Source organism: Rutidosis leptorrhynchoides, chromosome 3, assembly GCF_046630445.1.
Source record: "Rutidosis leptorrhynchoides isolate AG116_Rl617_1_P2 chromosome 3, CSIRO_AGI_Rlap_v1, whole genome shotgun sequence".
NCBI classification, from domain to species: Eukaryota; Viridiplantae; Streptophyta; class Magnoliopsida; order Asterales; family Asteraceae; genus Rutidosis; species Rutidosis leptorrhynchoides.
The window spans coordinates 248,688,401-248,706,074 of record NC_092335.1 but is presented as its reverse complement, the minus strand read 5'-3'; the positions used below and the strand labels follow the sequence as shown (position 1 = coordinate 248,706,074).

At 32.2% G+C, this 17,674-nt stretch overlaps 1 long non-coding RNA gene across 1 annotated transcript; it reads left to right on the top strand.

Annotated features, from left to right (window-relative positions):
* Positions 1-2,015: 2,015 nt before the first annotated feature.
* LOC139897343 (uncharacterized) lies at positions 2,016-5,072 on the top strand. The gene is made up of 5 exons (XR_011776529.1): positions 2,016-2,120; positions 2,225-2,518; positions 3,554-3,686; positions 3,768-3,860; positions 4,393-5,072. It is a non-coding gene; the product is annotated as an uncharacterized lncRNA (long non-coding RNA).
* The last annotated feature ends 12,602 nt before the right edge of the window (positions 5,073-17,674 follow it).

Sequence of the window (17,674 nt, the reverse complement as noted above, 5' to 3'; positions counted from 1 at the left end):
GCAGATACGATCAATTCGAAACGTTATGAACACGATTGAAGAAAGGTATGTCTTGGTTCCCGATTGGGACAATGATGCAGTTATTTTCAGTTTTTATTTTTTATTTTTTATTTTTCTGCTTTTTCATCGGTTTGGATACAAATAACATGTCAGTATAGTTGCAGTGTCAATTTTTTTATTCATGTCATGTTAATTACAAAGAAGTACTGATATTTGTAAAAGTAAATCATGTTTGTTAGATGATTATTTGTATTATTGTGCGTATTTGCTTATTTTTAATCATGTTGTTTTTTTTACAACAGGCCATTGCTTTGATGAATCTTAAAATCGTGATGTTGTTGTGGATTCATAAGGTTTGTTATTTCTATATCGAGGTATGCGAAATATAAATCGATGTTTATCATCAACCGATTTAAAATTAATAATCATGAACTATTTAATTAATTGATTATTTGCATTTTGTTATTTGTTGTGATGTATTTTGATAAGATGATCATGTAAGTGGATTACAATTGGGTTACGTGAAGGTGCAGCACACGGGCTACAATTGGGGCTGAACACGAGTTGTTTTAGTAGCAACAAACAGGCTACCTGAAGGTGCAACACACGGGCTCCTTTTGGGGCTGCACAAGGAATGTTTGGGGCAACGATGTTGAGGTAATTTGCCCCAGGTTAGCTGCGATCTTATGTTGTTTAGTTTTAATTTTTATCATTTAAATCAGCTTTTTTGTTCATTTAACATTTACACATTTCATTAATAGTTTAATAAACCAAGATCGAAGAACAAAAGGTTTACCTATATCCAATGCTGTTGAATCTATAGGTTGTTTTTCAGGCTCTCTTTATATTGTATATCATGATTAGCAAAGACTACAAGTTTAATAAATTCTCATATATATATATATATATATATATATATATATATATATATATTAATCCTCCTATAGATTGATCAACATGTCTATTACAAAGGATTCACAACTGTTACAAGTTATAAATATGTGGGTTTTTTTTCTTTTTCTTTTCATTACATCTACAATGATGAAATAGAGACATCTCATATAGTCCTACGACTATACTTGCATATTTCTACCTTCCCACTTTCCATGAAAGCTTATCTTTGGATATTGAATCTACTAAATGTGGGTAATATGGGTGGGTCATGCACTTATGGCACTGGGACAAAATGGCTAATATTTTTGGCATGTATCAAAACGGGTTGGATTGACACTAAAATTATATTAATATAAATTATTGTCACCTATGATCATGGGATCTATATTAATAGTAATTTAATAACATGCTAACTTTTTCAAAAGCATGATTTTAGGATGTTTACTTCATTTAAAATGCACTTTGCACTTGATCCACATGATGTCTGTTTTGGATCATGTAGTTGTTAGCCATTTCCGAATGGGGATTTTTCCCTAAAGGTTGAGTCCACTGGAGTGTTTACAGACAAGGACATGGCAGCTGCCCACTTGAAGGTCTGTTTGGATTTTTGTCTTTTCTATTGTGGATATTTTAGTTGTGTTTTTCCATTTAGTTGCCTAACCATATCTTCAATCTACGATAAACAAAAACTTGTGTAAGGAATCATACTCATTTTGTCATTTACCTACCCTTCAATTACATCCTAGGTGTTGCTTTACGTATCTGTTTGTTTGGTTTTTATGTAAGAAGATAAACTGATTTGGATTGGTTATGTATGATCAAGGTGGTGCCAGCATAGTTATGTGATTTATATAAACTTATGATTCCATTTCTTATGTTTTTGGTTTGTATATCAATGACAGGTTTGGCATTGTTGATGATTCTATGACAACAGTTAACGTGACTGAAAAAACACTGGAGCGGCCAAGGTAAATAGACTGACATTGACTATATCAGCAGTTTATTACTTCATGCCACTTTCTTTTTCAGTTTACAAAGGTGGATGGTTAGGAAATAGGGTGGAGGACCTATATGCTGATCTAAGTTTACGAATGTAATTTATTCCTGTTTCTGTAGGCTGTTGGCAAGGTTTTGTCGGCCCTTAACGGAAAGTTGACCGGAATGGCCTTCCGTGTACCAACAATGGATGTATCAGTTGTAGACTTGATTGTCAGACTTGAGAAAAGGTCACTTATGAGCAGTTCAAGGCTGCCATTAAATAAGTAGTATAGAATCATTAGTGCATTGTTATGATTCTTATTTGTTGCGAGTATAAAATGTAAATATGCAGGTACAAGGGTCTTAACAACTTCACCACCAACCAGATTTACCGAAGATGGTCTAATAACATGAACACAAGAAGTAAACCAGCCGGACGAAGCAACATCGGTCAAGTCCACCACTTCTCGATCCAAAACCAAATGATTTCTTTTTCAGACGAAGATAAAATTTACGGACCGTTAATAACACAACGAATTTTATCACTTACACCTCTCTTCATTTAAGGCCATGGCCACAGAACAGTCAAAAAAGTGAAGGATTGACAGTGATAGACTGCAATAACATATTACCACTCGTCATTAAGGTACCTAATCTGTTTTTGATTTGAACAGTACATATTCAACCATAGAAGTTTACATTGTATGGTTTCTATCATCATTCAATTGAAACTAAATTTTACACTCTTTTGCCTTATATTCTACAAATTTTTATGCTATTTTACTATAATTTGTGACTTTGAAAGTATACAAAGAACAAAACATGTGATTTATTCCTTCCAATTTCATAGCTAGGTGTTTTTGCAAAAAAAAAAAAAAAAAAAAAAATGATTAATAATCTTTTTTTTTTTTGTTGATCTAAGTTGTCTGCCTGAAAGTAGAAAATGAACATTTGTTGTTTGTTTATCTATATGTATAGATTTGTTTTGAAAAGTAAAGTTTCATATTCGTTTTGTTATTTTGCAACAGATGTTTTTTTTTTTCCCTTGCAACGGGTCAGATTGGTCAGATTGCTTTTGTTATTTTAAACTTTTTTTTTTTTTTTTACAATTTTGTTATTTTGCAACGGGTCAGATTGGTTGTCAAAATTTTGCCCAAAATGTTGGTGCATAAAGGTTCTACATCATTTAATTTAGCTTGGTTTTATTGGTACTTGGCCTGTTTAGTCCTTGCAACAATGAACAACGTTTACTATAAATTTCAATTTGAATATTTTTAGCAAGATTTTGATTATGCTTTTAAAAAACACCTAATAACTGGGGGTTGATTGTTGAGAATCATGAATTGATGAAAATATCTATCAATGAAAGATAAGAAAAACAGAAATTACACACTTAATTTACTTGATCGTCTTTTGAAAAGAGATGACTTTGTATAACATAACTTTGTTGTCTTTTACCTTCGGGTGGTCAATTACTCAATTATATGACTGCTTTTTCATAAATAAAGTGGGTCAATATGTATTAGAATCTTTGTTAGCTTTTTGAGTCTATAATACACTTTAGCAACTTCATAAATGTTCATCCAATTTAAATAGTTATCACAGCTACTCGTACCCATTAGAGATAAAGCATAACTCGAGTAAACATAGTGTAATTAACTAATTATCATCTTCATTTCAGGCCTACATATTAAGACTGCAACCTGTTGTGATGCTTGGCACATAAGGCCGGATCTTTATTCTTGAATTCATGGGCTCAGTTTGCTAAATAATATTGTATAAGTTTCTTCCACTTGTCAGCGTTGATCTACCAAGTATGATGTAATTTCCCTCCCTTTAATCTAATTCCATTCAAGTTAATTTTAACCACTTTGCTATACATATGCTATTTTCAGAATTCAACCTGATTATGGATTCAAATGTTGCTTCTGTAGTTGTTGTGGCCTTGAAATATGATGGTAGCAGCGTGGGAAAACCTTACGAACTCGGTATGCCACATATCTATACCCTACATGATTTAAGCATAATGTCTCTTTATTGTCCCAAATCTTTAGGGAAGCCCACCCGATAAATGAGAACCTACCCGTGATCACGTATGTATTTGACTATTAATAAACTTTAATACCCACCATTTTGCAAAAAACGTAAAGGACTTGCCTATTTTTCTTCTAAAGATTTCATTTTCTATTTCTGTTCCGAATTATGTAACAAGCATCATTTGCTATTTCTTTTCTATTCTATTCCTTTTCGGCTGTTTGTCTATCACAAAATGATCGATTTTGATGCACAAAATGTACCAGCTACTTTACAATCAAATTACCACCAGACTCACTTTGTATTACTTAACCAACATTTACATTACATATCTAAAACTGTTGTCAGTAACAGAACTAACTTCTAACAGAATAGGTATATTAAGGCACTTTACTGATACATAAAAATAAATAAATTTTGCCATACATAGAACACAACCACTCATAGTTACTTTAACAGTATTATCATTGCATACACTGTTCGTAGTCGGTAATTTGCACCTACGACGAGACCATTGAACTGATCGGACTGAACAGAGATTGGTTTTACAAAACATGTAACGACTCGATAGCGATCGAATACTTTGATCAGCCCACTGTATTTGAACTATGATTGGAATTTAACATGTGCAGCAGCGTGTAAATGCGTAATCAGGTCTGAAATATATATTCAATTAAATTTTGGTTGGTATAACTTTTTTATATATATAACAATGTTTTGCACATTAACTTTTTAGTCTTACTAAATTCCAGTAGGTTTGTTAACCATTTTTTTCTTCTATGCATTGCTGAGTAAAAATATGGAAGTGTGGTTGAAGTGTTAAATATTATGTAATTAATTTTTCATACTAAAAACATTGTTTATGTCTTATGCAGTGACAGAGTCTTCGAATTAACTTTCTGAAATGAATAAGCTACGATTTTTGACAAAGACATGTAACACTCGCTAGAAACCCAGTCGTCATAGCCGTCAACTCATGTTAGTAGATCATTTCACTACAACACCCTCATGGAAGAACTGCTTTGGTATGCAAATGGCACAATATTCATATTTGTAACTGCAAATATATTTTTACGTGTATACATACATACACCTAATCTAATAACCTATGCGTTTACTGATATTATCAGCACATAGCAGCCTGAAAAGGAAGTGAGAACTGTGTTTAACACCATAATCTCTGAAACTAACTTAAATGTTTAATATACCTTTTTTGTATGAATTATGTGTTGTGTTTGGTTTGATCATTACTTATTCAATAAATGGATTTGACTACTTAAGTCAACCATTTAATCGATTATAATAATAAGGTCGAATATGACAATTGTTCAAATCATTGACAGGTTTGGGCAGTCGTGCAATCTAAATACAAGCCTTTTCAGTGTTATACATCTTTATGGCTTGGTATGGTATTATGTTGACTTGAAGCTATCGTTTAAACGCGCACGTGAGTGTACTCAACTATGAAAGTATTTATAAACGCGCTTTTCTATATAAAACAATAATGTTTGCGGATTAGTCCCCGTGCAACGCACGGCTCATAAATCTTCTATGTAGTACATATTATACAGCGTGTGGTTATTGTCCACGTGTCACTGTCTAATGATCCCTGCCACGTGTAATTTTGCTAATTAATTCAGATTATTAATCTTAATCACCAAAAATTAACAACTGTACCAATAAATTTGCTCATTACAATCTCAATCAATTTTATTTTCCTCAAAATTCACGCATCTCTCTTCCACGCATCTCCACCCATCTCTCTTTAGGGTTTCAATTCAAAACTCACCGATCAATTCCTAAATAGCCTCAAACGCACATATGCGATTGATTAGGGGTTCAACATGAACGATTAGATCCACTAAAAAAGCACCATTCATTCAATCGATAATTTTCTGTTTGCTTCTTACTATCGGTTATCGATGTACCATGGTCACACAAATCGATTGCTATTGTTCATCGGAGGTTTAAAGATTGCATCAGACATGACCAAAAAATCACCACTCATCAGACATGGTCACACAAATCGTAATTGCTGCCGTTGTTCATCACCGGTTTAACGGTTATGATTAACGTTTTCCTTTTCTCAACCTTTTGTAATCGCTAGGGTTAAATTTGAGAAGTCGATTGAATCAGACATGGCCAACAATCAAGAACAATTTCTTAAAAATTGCGTCGAAAGGTAATTTATGTTGCGATTTGAGTTTCGATTATTAGTTTCTATATATTCATTGCTGACTTTTATCTCTAAAGATTCATGATTTTTGTTGCTGGTTACAGTTAGGGTTTGTATCTATATTTTTATTTTTTTTTCCGATTTAGTATGATTTACGATTAATGAGAAAATATGTCGAACAACTATAGTTAATTACAATTTATAAGTTGTTGATTTCAACAGGAACTTAAATGAGATTAATGATATCACTTGATTTTTAATTCAATTATTACTATAATCGCTTCAACTACAGAGTTCATCAATTAGTTTTATAACTGAATACGCTTCAACTACAGAGTTCATCAATTCCGTTTATATCTATTTGGCCGATTTGGGTGAACAAATAGGTATGTACGAGTTCAATGTACAATTTTAACTTTTTTCATTAAATTGTTTTGAGATTGATCATGGCCTGGAAAAACTTAATACGATTCAGGTACACATTTCCCGGTGTTTGAATCAATGGTGTGAACAAATATGTGTTTTAAACTATTTAGTTTAAGATTGCATTTGGTGTTTATGGTTCGTATTTATAATTTCTATCTATAATACATTTAAGATTGAAGCCAAATATTTAAGTAATTTGTATAAGTCCTTTGATACCGTAGTTTAAGAGCAGGTCAATCTTTTTCTTATTGCCATTAGTTTCTAACTGATAAGTTAATTTAAAATTTGGTGAATATTGTATTAAGTTTTATTGTGTATAAGTAGTTATAGGCTTATAGCACCACCAGGGTACTGTATATTATGAATTTATATAGCATGCTTTGTGATATTACTAATGTGATCATGTTTCTTTAATTGTAGTTGAAGATGATCCTTTTTTAATTGTGGTAGTTATAGCACCACTAAATTGAGTAACAATTCAACAATTCAAGATGGGGAAAACGTCAGGAGGGAAGAAGAAAAAGAAGGTGCAAACTTTTCCTTGGGTTTTGAGGAATAGGCAAATAGGGTTAGATGATGAACATGAAGGAAGATCCTTCGATCAATCTACTGGATCTAATCAATCGCCTAGATTGGATACGGTTGCACATGAAGACGGTAATTCTTCGTGTCATATGGATGATCAGATGAGCATACACGCGTCATCAGAATCTTCTGGCAAGGATGATGAAGGTGTGACTGGTAAATTGGCTGCTGTTGGGACTAAAGTAACAAGTGATGGATCTATGCAGGACCCAACCAAGCAGAGATCATACTTAATTACTACTGGTGGCTCAAATGATAATCATGATTCGGAGGGGATGGTTCTGAAAACCTATAGTACTAGAAAGAGGAAGGGTAAAGTGAACCAGCTGATTGATGTTGGGGATGGTCCTTCTAAAGAAAAGAAGAGTGCTCAATTTGTTCCTTATGCTGGTGATTCTTCTATTCCTGTTAATGAAAAAATACTCCCTGAAGTAATTAAAAAACGCAAGGGTAACAGGAAGAAAGGTGGGTATGGTAAGAATTCTGCTATAACTGATCATTCTATTGATGATATTGTAGTTAATAATGATGATATTATTGCTAAATCTATTGGTGAAACAATTGCTGTTGCTAAGCCGACTGTTTCTGCTAGTCCTGTTGTATTCTTTAAGAGTTCAACAGATGGTAGTTATAATGAGGTTGATGTAAACCTAGTGGCTGCTGCTGAGAATGCTGTTAAGTTATTTAAGAATGATGGTTTTAGAGAGTCAATTATTGTTCCTGATGATTTCTCCCAATTTACATTGGGTGGCAATGTAACATTAATGAATATGCAGGATAATAATAGTGGTGATAATGATAATGTTGTTCCTGGGATTAAATCTGTAACAAAGGAGGGAGTTGAGACTAGTGATGGGCAAGGCAATACAGATAATAAAACCCCAAGAGCATGGGTAAATCCAAACGTCACTTTTGCTGACTTCTTAAAACAAAACAAAGATGAAGAGGAATTAAAAATGGAATTCATTCCACCTGTTTTAATGTCTAATGGTCAAAAGAGAGTTGTTTTCTCCGCTGAGGAGGTTAAGAAGGGCGGTAGTGCATTTTCTCTTCAATTATATGGGTATTTTATTGGAACTTCTATGGATTATAGGGTTGTTAATGCCCATCTAAGGAGAATGTGGTGGAGGTATGACCTTAAAGAAATCGTCAAAACAGCTGCAGGATTTTATTTATGCAAATTTAAAAGTGAAAAGGGTATGAAGGAGGTGCTTGAGAGTGGTCCATGGTTAGTTAATAATGTTCCTTTTTTTGTGAATCAGTGGGAACCTGGGGTTTGGCTTGAAAAAATTGAACCTGAAAAAGTCCCAATTTGGATTTGTATTCACAATATTCCAATTGAACTATGGAGTGGCAGAAGTATAGGTAAACTTGTTAGTGGTATTGGTAGGCCTATGTTGATGGACAAAGTTACTTCAGAGAGATGTTTGAGTAAAAGTGGAAGACTAGGGTTTGCTAGAGTTTTGACTGAAGTCAATGCAAATGATGACCTTCCTAGCTTTGTCGAATTTTCCTATCCTGTGATTGGTTCTTTTCCAGCCAAAGTGGGTAAACTTGAGGTGACCTATCAATGGAAACCGCCTTCATGCACTCATTGCAAAGTGTTTGGCCACTCTTTTAATACTTGTAAAATTAGGCCTAAAACAGAAGATGAAGTATCGGCACAAGTGTTAAAAGACGCTTTGAAAATCAACAATGATGGTGAAACAGTTGATTTAAATAACCAGTGTGTTGAGGACGGCTTTAAAGTTGTTGGTAAGAAAGGAAGGGTTTTTCAGAAGTTGAATTTTGATAATAATAAAAGTCAAAGGCAGTCAACCGAAGCAAAATGTATCAAGCAAAATGCAGTTAAGAATAATTATGGTATTAAAGACAATATTAATGTGGAGGAAACAGATTGGAATGTGGAGTCCCAGAAAAGTCAAAATCATAATGTTTTGAGGAAAGGAGATAAAGGGAAGGGCATTGATGGTGAAGGTAATAATAAGACATATTCTAAAGATAGAATTGAAACAAACAATCCTTTTTATGTATTAGTAGATGATGAGGGTAATACTGATGGTAATACTGATGAGATTATAATTGAAGAATCTATAAATGATAAATTTGATGATAGATGGAACTTACGGAATTCAGAAAAAAAGAAACTAAAAAATTATTTGGATAAACATAATCCTCCAGGAAAAGAAGTAATCGATCAATGGCAACCACACGAGTTCAAGTATTTTAGGACTCAATGGATTGCTGCTGGATTTGGTAACTTTGATAAAGATGGCATGGTTATTGGCGATTGATGTTAAGTTTGATAATAATGCTCCGAAATTAGGGTATTCATCTTGTTAGTTTCTTACTTTATGTCTAGTATAGGTCCTCGAGTTTCACTCAAATTAGTGTTACTCGTATTGTAATCCTCTCTGTATCATTTCCTTATCAATAAAATTAGCTTGCTTTTCAAAAAAAAAAAAAAAAAAAAAAAGTTATAGCACCACTAAGGTACTGTATGTTCTTGATTTTTTTTGCTTGATCTCGCAAGTAAATCGTGTTTCTTGACTTGGTATACTATATTTGATACTCAAAAAGGGTCTTCTTTTTGTTACTTTTATGCTTTTTTTAGGTTTTTTGTGTACTATATGGTATTTGATTTCGTGTTGACGTTTATTTCTATGTGTACTTCACTCGGTTCTAACAAACAGATGTTAACGGTTTGGTTCTATGGAGGCATGGAATTTGTCTCTTTTGCATATTTTCTTGTATGACTGTACATTTTCAATCGTTAGTTTTTATTTAAGGTATTTCTTTCTACAAAAGATGAAACTTGTGATTAATTCTATTAGGTATAGTCATTATGTTGTATATGTTCTGCATGTGGCAGCGGATACCTTCCTCATGAATTCATATGTTTATAATTGCAATGAATTCAGTTTTTTTTTTTTTCGATTTTTCAGTTTCACATTATATTTTTAGTTCAGCGTTTTGGTGGTGTATTGAAGTATTAAACAATGGATGCAAAAATGAACGACATGGTTGTTAGAGGTTGGCTAATGGGTCAAAATGGGTAGCTTTTTGTACTTAATCTCAGTACAATGGTAGGATTACAAAACGACAACTTGATAATAATATCACTCCATCAGGTTCATATAGTCTTCTCATCATTTATTATGGATCAATTTAGTTCTCTTTTTATTTGTTAAATGTACTTAGAGCATCATAAATATATACATACAATATGGATGTTTAACAATTTAAAGTAGACCATGTACAAAATGAGTAATCTTTTGGATAATAAACAATCTTTTGTTTGTTTTTTTTTTGGATAATGTTCACATTATGTAATTTTTTAGTCCCATTTCATAAAGCGTGTGGTTAAACAATCTTAGAATTGGTCTTTAAATAATCAGAGATTTGTAGGGGACAATTCTACCCATTGACATGAGTTGTATGTTTGAGGTGAATTTTTTTTGTCGGATTTTAAATGGACATCAGATTTTATTTGGTTATTTTTTGAAGGTTATCTGAAAGAGTGGTGGTGCAAAATGTCTCGAGGCTGGTGAATAGCCGTGAGCAGGTAAAGTTATTGTTCCATGAAGGCATATATTCTACCTTACTCCTCTTTTTAGTGTCATGTTAAGTTGTTGACCGTTATGCTTTGTAGGAGAAAAATGTGTGTGGAACATTTTTTTTATCGTTGCATTTACCTTTGTCTCGAACAACTATAGTGAATGTATACCTCAATTATTTGTTAGGTTCAAGGTCCCCATATATGTTGTCAAATATGAATGAGACCAGGTACGCATTTGACTATTTTTGAGGGTGACTTGGAAAAGTTTTTCCAAAACTGCGTATCATCTCAAGAAGGTTTAGAATTGTCTGAGGTAATTTTTCTTACTAATTCAATCTTTTTTTTATTTATAATTATAATTATAATTATAAATTATAAATATAAATTTAATTTTAATTTATACCACACAAACAATTGACTTAACACAGGGCGTTGATTCACAATGTGACTTTCTGGATAAAGATGTTTGCTCATCCCATGTACAATCTTTCATTTGTTAATGTTGTGTGAAAAAGTCAACCAAGATTTGTGATATTTAAAATTTTCGTTCAACGCGTGGGCTCTTATCATAGAGATAATAACTGATGGTATGTACTTCGGTTCCTCTTTATTGGGAGTTCGGTATACATATTTGTAATATATACATATCATTATCATACCATATTATATGGAAACTATTTCATTAATAGCTTACAATACTAAATGTTGATGAACTAAAACTAATTATGTTTATTTCATTCACAATAATACTTGTGATACTCTCTTTATCATACTAATCATCCCTTCTTTTATCTCTACTAATTTTTTTTTTTTTTTTTTTTTTTATTTTTTTTATTTTTTTTTTTTTTTTGCAGTTTTACTTAAGGAATTGATTGTTGTTCTCCTGTTGTTGATGTTCGTTCGGTAAGTGGCTATTTAGTTTTTAATGGATTGTCTTTTGTTTGTTATTTGGTTTGCTATCAGGTTGTCATTGTTTTTGTGTTTTGATTTAGGTTGTTATTGCCCTTTATTGTTCTGCTTCTGATGTTTGATGATACTTGAGCTTGGGATTAAAATGAAGTCCAAAACTTCCTTTCGGTTTCGTCAAACACCTACATTTGTATATTTTCAGTGTGCAACAAATTGGAATGGTATATACTTTTGGAGCATGAGAGATTGCTGCTACACAAACGTACTTGACAAACAGTTTTGATGAAGTTGAACATGAAACTTTCTCAATCAAACAGTTTTCGAATCCTATTTTATAGAGCTGTCGTGCAACGCACAGCCTCTTACAAAATTTACTATTTTGTTTCAAGACAGATACTATCAAAACATAAGCTTTTGGTTATTATATATGTATCATACGAGTGTGTACAATAGAATCTCTAGGTGGTATTGACTAGAGCAAGCAAAATTTTATGTGTGAGTATTTTAAATCGGAATTATATCAATTGGTTTCGTAATCGTTTTTCAAATTTTACTTCTTTTTCAATTGTCTTCCCTCATTTTTTGGTATATGAAATCTAATGGCAGGTACAAACAGGCTAATAGTATGAGTAACAAGCATTGTCTTACGGGTGAGAAAGATTATTGCATATTGTGCTTTAACGTAAACTTGCAGGCCTATACTTGCATCATCCTGTACAGGTAAAGTTGCTTTTTGGTTTCGCGTAAGATTTATTCTATTTCTTTCTATTTAATGCGTTTCTTTTTGTATGAGAGACTGCTCATTTGTGTTGAAACTCTCTATGGGTTTTCAAATCGAGTCATCCTCATTTACGTCTTTAAGTTCATCTTTAGGAAGTTGCCTTATTAAAGAGGCCATTTCGTTCTTCTCAAGTTATATGTGTAGAGGATGAAAACTGACGATCAAGAGGAAAAAATGACGGCAATGACTGATGAGTAAGAAGCAGTCAACTTCAACGTGTTTACTATATGCTTTTAATCAGTGTATGCTACTCAGTAGTAAGTAGCAAGTGTTGTAAAGGTAAAATCCGTTGTATAGTTTTTTTTACGTGTTATTATGTATCAAATGCAGGTTGCTAACAGTGTATGCCTTTGACCGTAATATGTAACATTAGAATAGGTACGCAAATATGATGGCATTTACGACATGACAAAGGATAGAGGTCCTGATTGATCATACAGCAACAAGATGGATGTCACAAGCTTGATGTTTAGTTAATTTCTTTATCTACATGTTATACTGCAATTTTGCACATATAGGTAGAATAAACAATTAAAATGTTGGATTTAGTAGCATTAATCAATGGTTTTATGGTAAAACAAATTGTGACATTGTCTTTATCATAATGTTAATTGATATAAAACTATACGTTTTCGGTTTGTTTGATTAAGAGTTGCCGTGCAACGCACGAGCTCTTAAAGGCTACTAATATGTAAAATATGTAATACGTACTCTGGAGTTGGTAACTAGAATCATTAATATTAATCCATTTGTTTTTTTATATATTATATTAGCAGCTTTTACGCTAAAACCTTTATCAATCTCTTATTTATTACTCCGTAATACTTTTTTTTTTTTCGTAATACTTATCCATATTCACTAAAATTAACAAGATGTCGAAATTTTTTTTATCATCGTTAAAATTAGCAGTATTAGTTTTCAAAATCCACTCAAATAAAATTTATTATTAATTATTTTTTTCTATTTAATATTTTAAAGTTTATTAACTTTTATATATATCCTTAATTTATTTTAATATCATGTGTTGTGTATGGATGGTTATCCACAAATGAAATATCGTAGTAGCCATTTGTATTATGACCTAGGTAGATTTCTTTCATTTATAATTGTTCATAGTTATCAAATAAACTTTTGTGACTAGATATATTATATAGTGTTACTTTGCAGGGCCGGTTCCAAGGATTTGAGGGCCCCGAACGAAGTTAAAAAAAAGGCCCCCAATGCATTAACGAATAACATAAGCTATTTTAAAAGTGTGTATTTCACCTATTGTTAATTTGCATAGCTGACTCCAAATCTGCTGATTTTGTGTGTTGTTTTGTTAAATTTGGTTTCAAATCAAATATATGATTAATGATTAATACGGAGTAATAAATATAATGGTTTTATTTTATGGTTTTATAGGTTATGCAAATCGCATATTCTTTTATGTGTTGATTTTGTTTTCTACTGATAAGGGTAATCTATCCCACATTGACTTAAAGAAGTAAGGTACTGGAAAAAAGGGAATATAAAAAGGGATGTAATCCCACATCGGTGGATAATGAGCAAGGTAGGAGAAAATTATGAACATATATAGGGAATGAGGCTATGTTGGAAACGCTCTCTTAATTTGGGCCCCAATTCTTAAAATTTATTTGGGCCTTAATGCTTTAACAAATACGGAGTAATTGTATAATGCATAGTTTTTTAATTTTTTTGGGCCCCAAAAATTTATGGGCCCAGTGCATTTGCACAGGTTGCACCATCATTGGGCCGGCCTGTTACTTTTGACCGCAACCCTTTAAATTTCTGGCTTCGCCACTAGCTTCTTGCACAGTCTATTTGCATTTTTTTTTTTATATTTTTTTTTGTGTTTTTTGGACGTTTTAGCGGCGATGAAAGAGTTGAATTGGATGATGAACACATTGTTCTTCTAGGGATTGGAATTTGTAATAGAAACCAAAGGTATTACTGTTTGTTTTTAAAGGCAATATACTAAGTAGTCTGTTATGTTAACTTAATTGCTACAGACCCTGTTAAGATCGGTTTCCTCTTTAGATTTTGGTTTTGAGGGCATCTATTATTTACTCATATTTTCTCCCTTTTATATTGTTTGCTTTGTCTCGAGCTATTTGTTGAAGCTGGTATTGTTTAATGTGATCTAAGTTCACTATCATATAGATAGCGTGATACTCTCAATATTTGGAGTAAAATTGTCACGATATTTAGGGTTTATGGCCGCAGGTGGCGAAAATTTATCTTCCTTGTCCGTCGACTTTTCTAATGTTTGGTAACCTTTATCTCGCTAAAAGTAATAAATAACCGTCGTTTTCAGTACATTAAAACGTGTTAATGACAGATTGATAGTGTACCCCACCTCCGGCACGATTATCAGCTTCAAAGTTTGCTTCGGAAGATATGGCTACAATATATGGAACGAAGGAAACTCCAGCTACAGTGAACGAGGTCATGAAATCAGAGCAACAACAGTGAGCTTAGAGCCCATAAAACCTCGGTCAATTACAATGTCAAGACTAGTAAAACTATTCCTAGCTCGGTGCACGCCTATACCACAAAGGAAAGGGGACAAGCTCACTTTCCTTTGCAGGTTTACCAAAAGGGAAAGTCAACTAGTGATCCAAAATCATTGGAAACTAGCGAACTGGTATGGAAAGCCGTTCCATTTCACTTATAAATGGTATAGAATGCAGGAAACATTCCACATTCAATCCATGCAAACATAATAACACAATCATGTTATACCATTTGCTTCGGTGGCGTAAAACAGTCTCCTGACTGTTACCTTCGGGGAATCGCCAGCGAACATAATCAAAACCATAATCACCCAATTCCAATCTATGTGACTTGTATGTCCCCATACTCATACTAATCGCCGATTATTGTACAAACAATTGGCGCCATCCGTGGGACTCACATCTTATTCATTTTGTTGAGCAAGAACAGACGCAATGGCAGACTCCAGTCACATACCTCCAGGCTTCACGCCACCCAGAATTACACAAGCCTTAGACTCAACACAACTAGAGTTCTCAATTGTGGGAACCTTAACTAGGTCACCCGCCACTCCGGCTATACTCGTCTCGACGAACCTCCATGGCTCCCATTCCGCGGAGCCACCACCGTTAATAGACAAAAACTTTGTCTTGAATAATTATGATCATATCAGATCGTGATAAAGAACCTAAGGGACATGGGAGTCTTACAAAGTAGAAGGATGCTAACATACGAAAGTGAGGAGTATGACGAGGAGATAGAGATGGAGCGTCCGAATCAAACTTCACAACCTAGGATCCCACCAGCAAACTCGTCGGCCAAAACTGTGACTCGTGCTGGGGAAACTCCCAATATTTCTCAGGTAACCCTAACTATACCTACACCACCCCTCTACACTTGTAACACAACAGCTCCGACTGTGTCCCTAATTTCATGACCCGTCCTAATCCGTCTGAACGAAGTCCATATCGATTATAAACGATTCACAATAATTGATTACATCGCGAGGTACTTGACCTCTATATGATACATTTTACAAACATTGCATTAGTTTTTTTAAAAGACAAACATTCATTACATCGAAAGTTGACAGGCATGCACCCCATTTCATAAAATATCAAACTATCAACGAGTTAATAATAATCTTGATGAACTCAACGACTCGAATGCAACGTCTTTCGAAATATGCCATGAATGACTTCAAGTAATATCTCTAAGATGAGCAAATGCACAGCGGAAGATTTCTTTCATACCTGAGAATAAACATGCTTTCAAGTGTCAACCAAAAAGTTGGTGAGTTCATTAGTTTATCATAAACATTCATTTCCATCATTTTAATAGACCACAAGATTTTCGTTTCTCATAAATATACGTCCCATGCATAGAGACAAAAATATCATTCATATGGATTGAACACCTGGTAACCGACATTAACAAGATGCATATAAGAATATCCCCATCATTCCGGGATCCTCCTTCGGACATGATATAAATTTCGAAGTACTAAAGCATCCGTCATTTTGGATGGGGCTTGTTGGAGCCAAGAGATCTATCTTTAGGATTCGCGTCAATTAGGGTGTCGGTTCCCTAATTCTTAGATTACCAGACTTAATAAAAGGGGCATATTCGATTTCGATAATTCAACCATATAATGTAGTTTCGATTACTTGTGTCTCTTTCGTAAAACATTTATAAAAGCAGCGCATGTATTCTCAGTCCCAAAAATATATATTGCAAAAGCATTTAAAAAGGGAGTAATGAAACTCACACTACTGTATTTTGTAGTAAAAATACATATGACGATATTGAACAACTGAACAATGCAGGGTTGGCCTCGGATTCACGAACCTATATCAATTATATATATATATTAAAACATGTAATTGAAATCTCAAAATATCATTTATTAATATATATTATTTAAACAAATTTTGTAGTTATATAAGATTTATACTAGATTTCAAAAAAAAAAAAAAAAAAAAAAAATACTTTACATTATATCTTAAATTATATGTTGTATATATTTATGTTGTATATGTATTTAAAGTGATTAATATAGTATTTTGATATCTATATATATTTAGCATTATATTGAAAATATATAATTTATTGTATGTAAGTTTTTATATATGTAATGTTAATATGATTTATATATAGAATATTAATATATATGTAAATAATATGTTTTGTGTACAAAATATTTATTTGTCTAAAAATGATAGTTTTGATATTACAGATTTACTACTAATATTAATGATAACTTTATTAAAATGATAATATTAATAATACTAATGATATTGTTAACAACGATACTTTTGTTTAATAATAATGCTAATTAAACTAATAGTTACAAAAGTAATACTAATACTAAAATAATGATAACTTGTATTATTTTCATATTAGTAATCCTAATCATAAAGATAATAATAATAATACAACTATTTGTGATAATAATAATAATAATAAGTATAATATTTGTACTAATAACAATAACAATCATTAATAATAATGACATCAGTAATACCTATCATATTTATAATAATAATGAAAATAATAATTACAATTGTGATGATAATACTAATATTAATGAGAGATATATTATATTTCATTATAATAGTAATATTAAAACTAATAATACTTAATATTAATACTTAAGGATCATATCAATAATCATAATACTAAATATGTTTTATTATTAGTAAAAATAATAATAATGATCATAATACTAATAACTATATTTCTAATAATAATAACATTAATCATGATAATAACAATAATAATAATATTAGTACTAATAATAATAGAACAATAATAATAATAATAATAATAATAATAA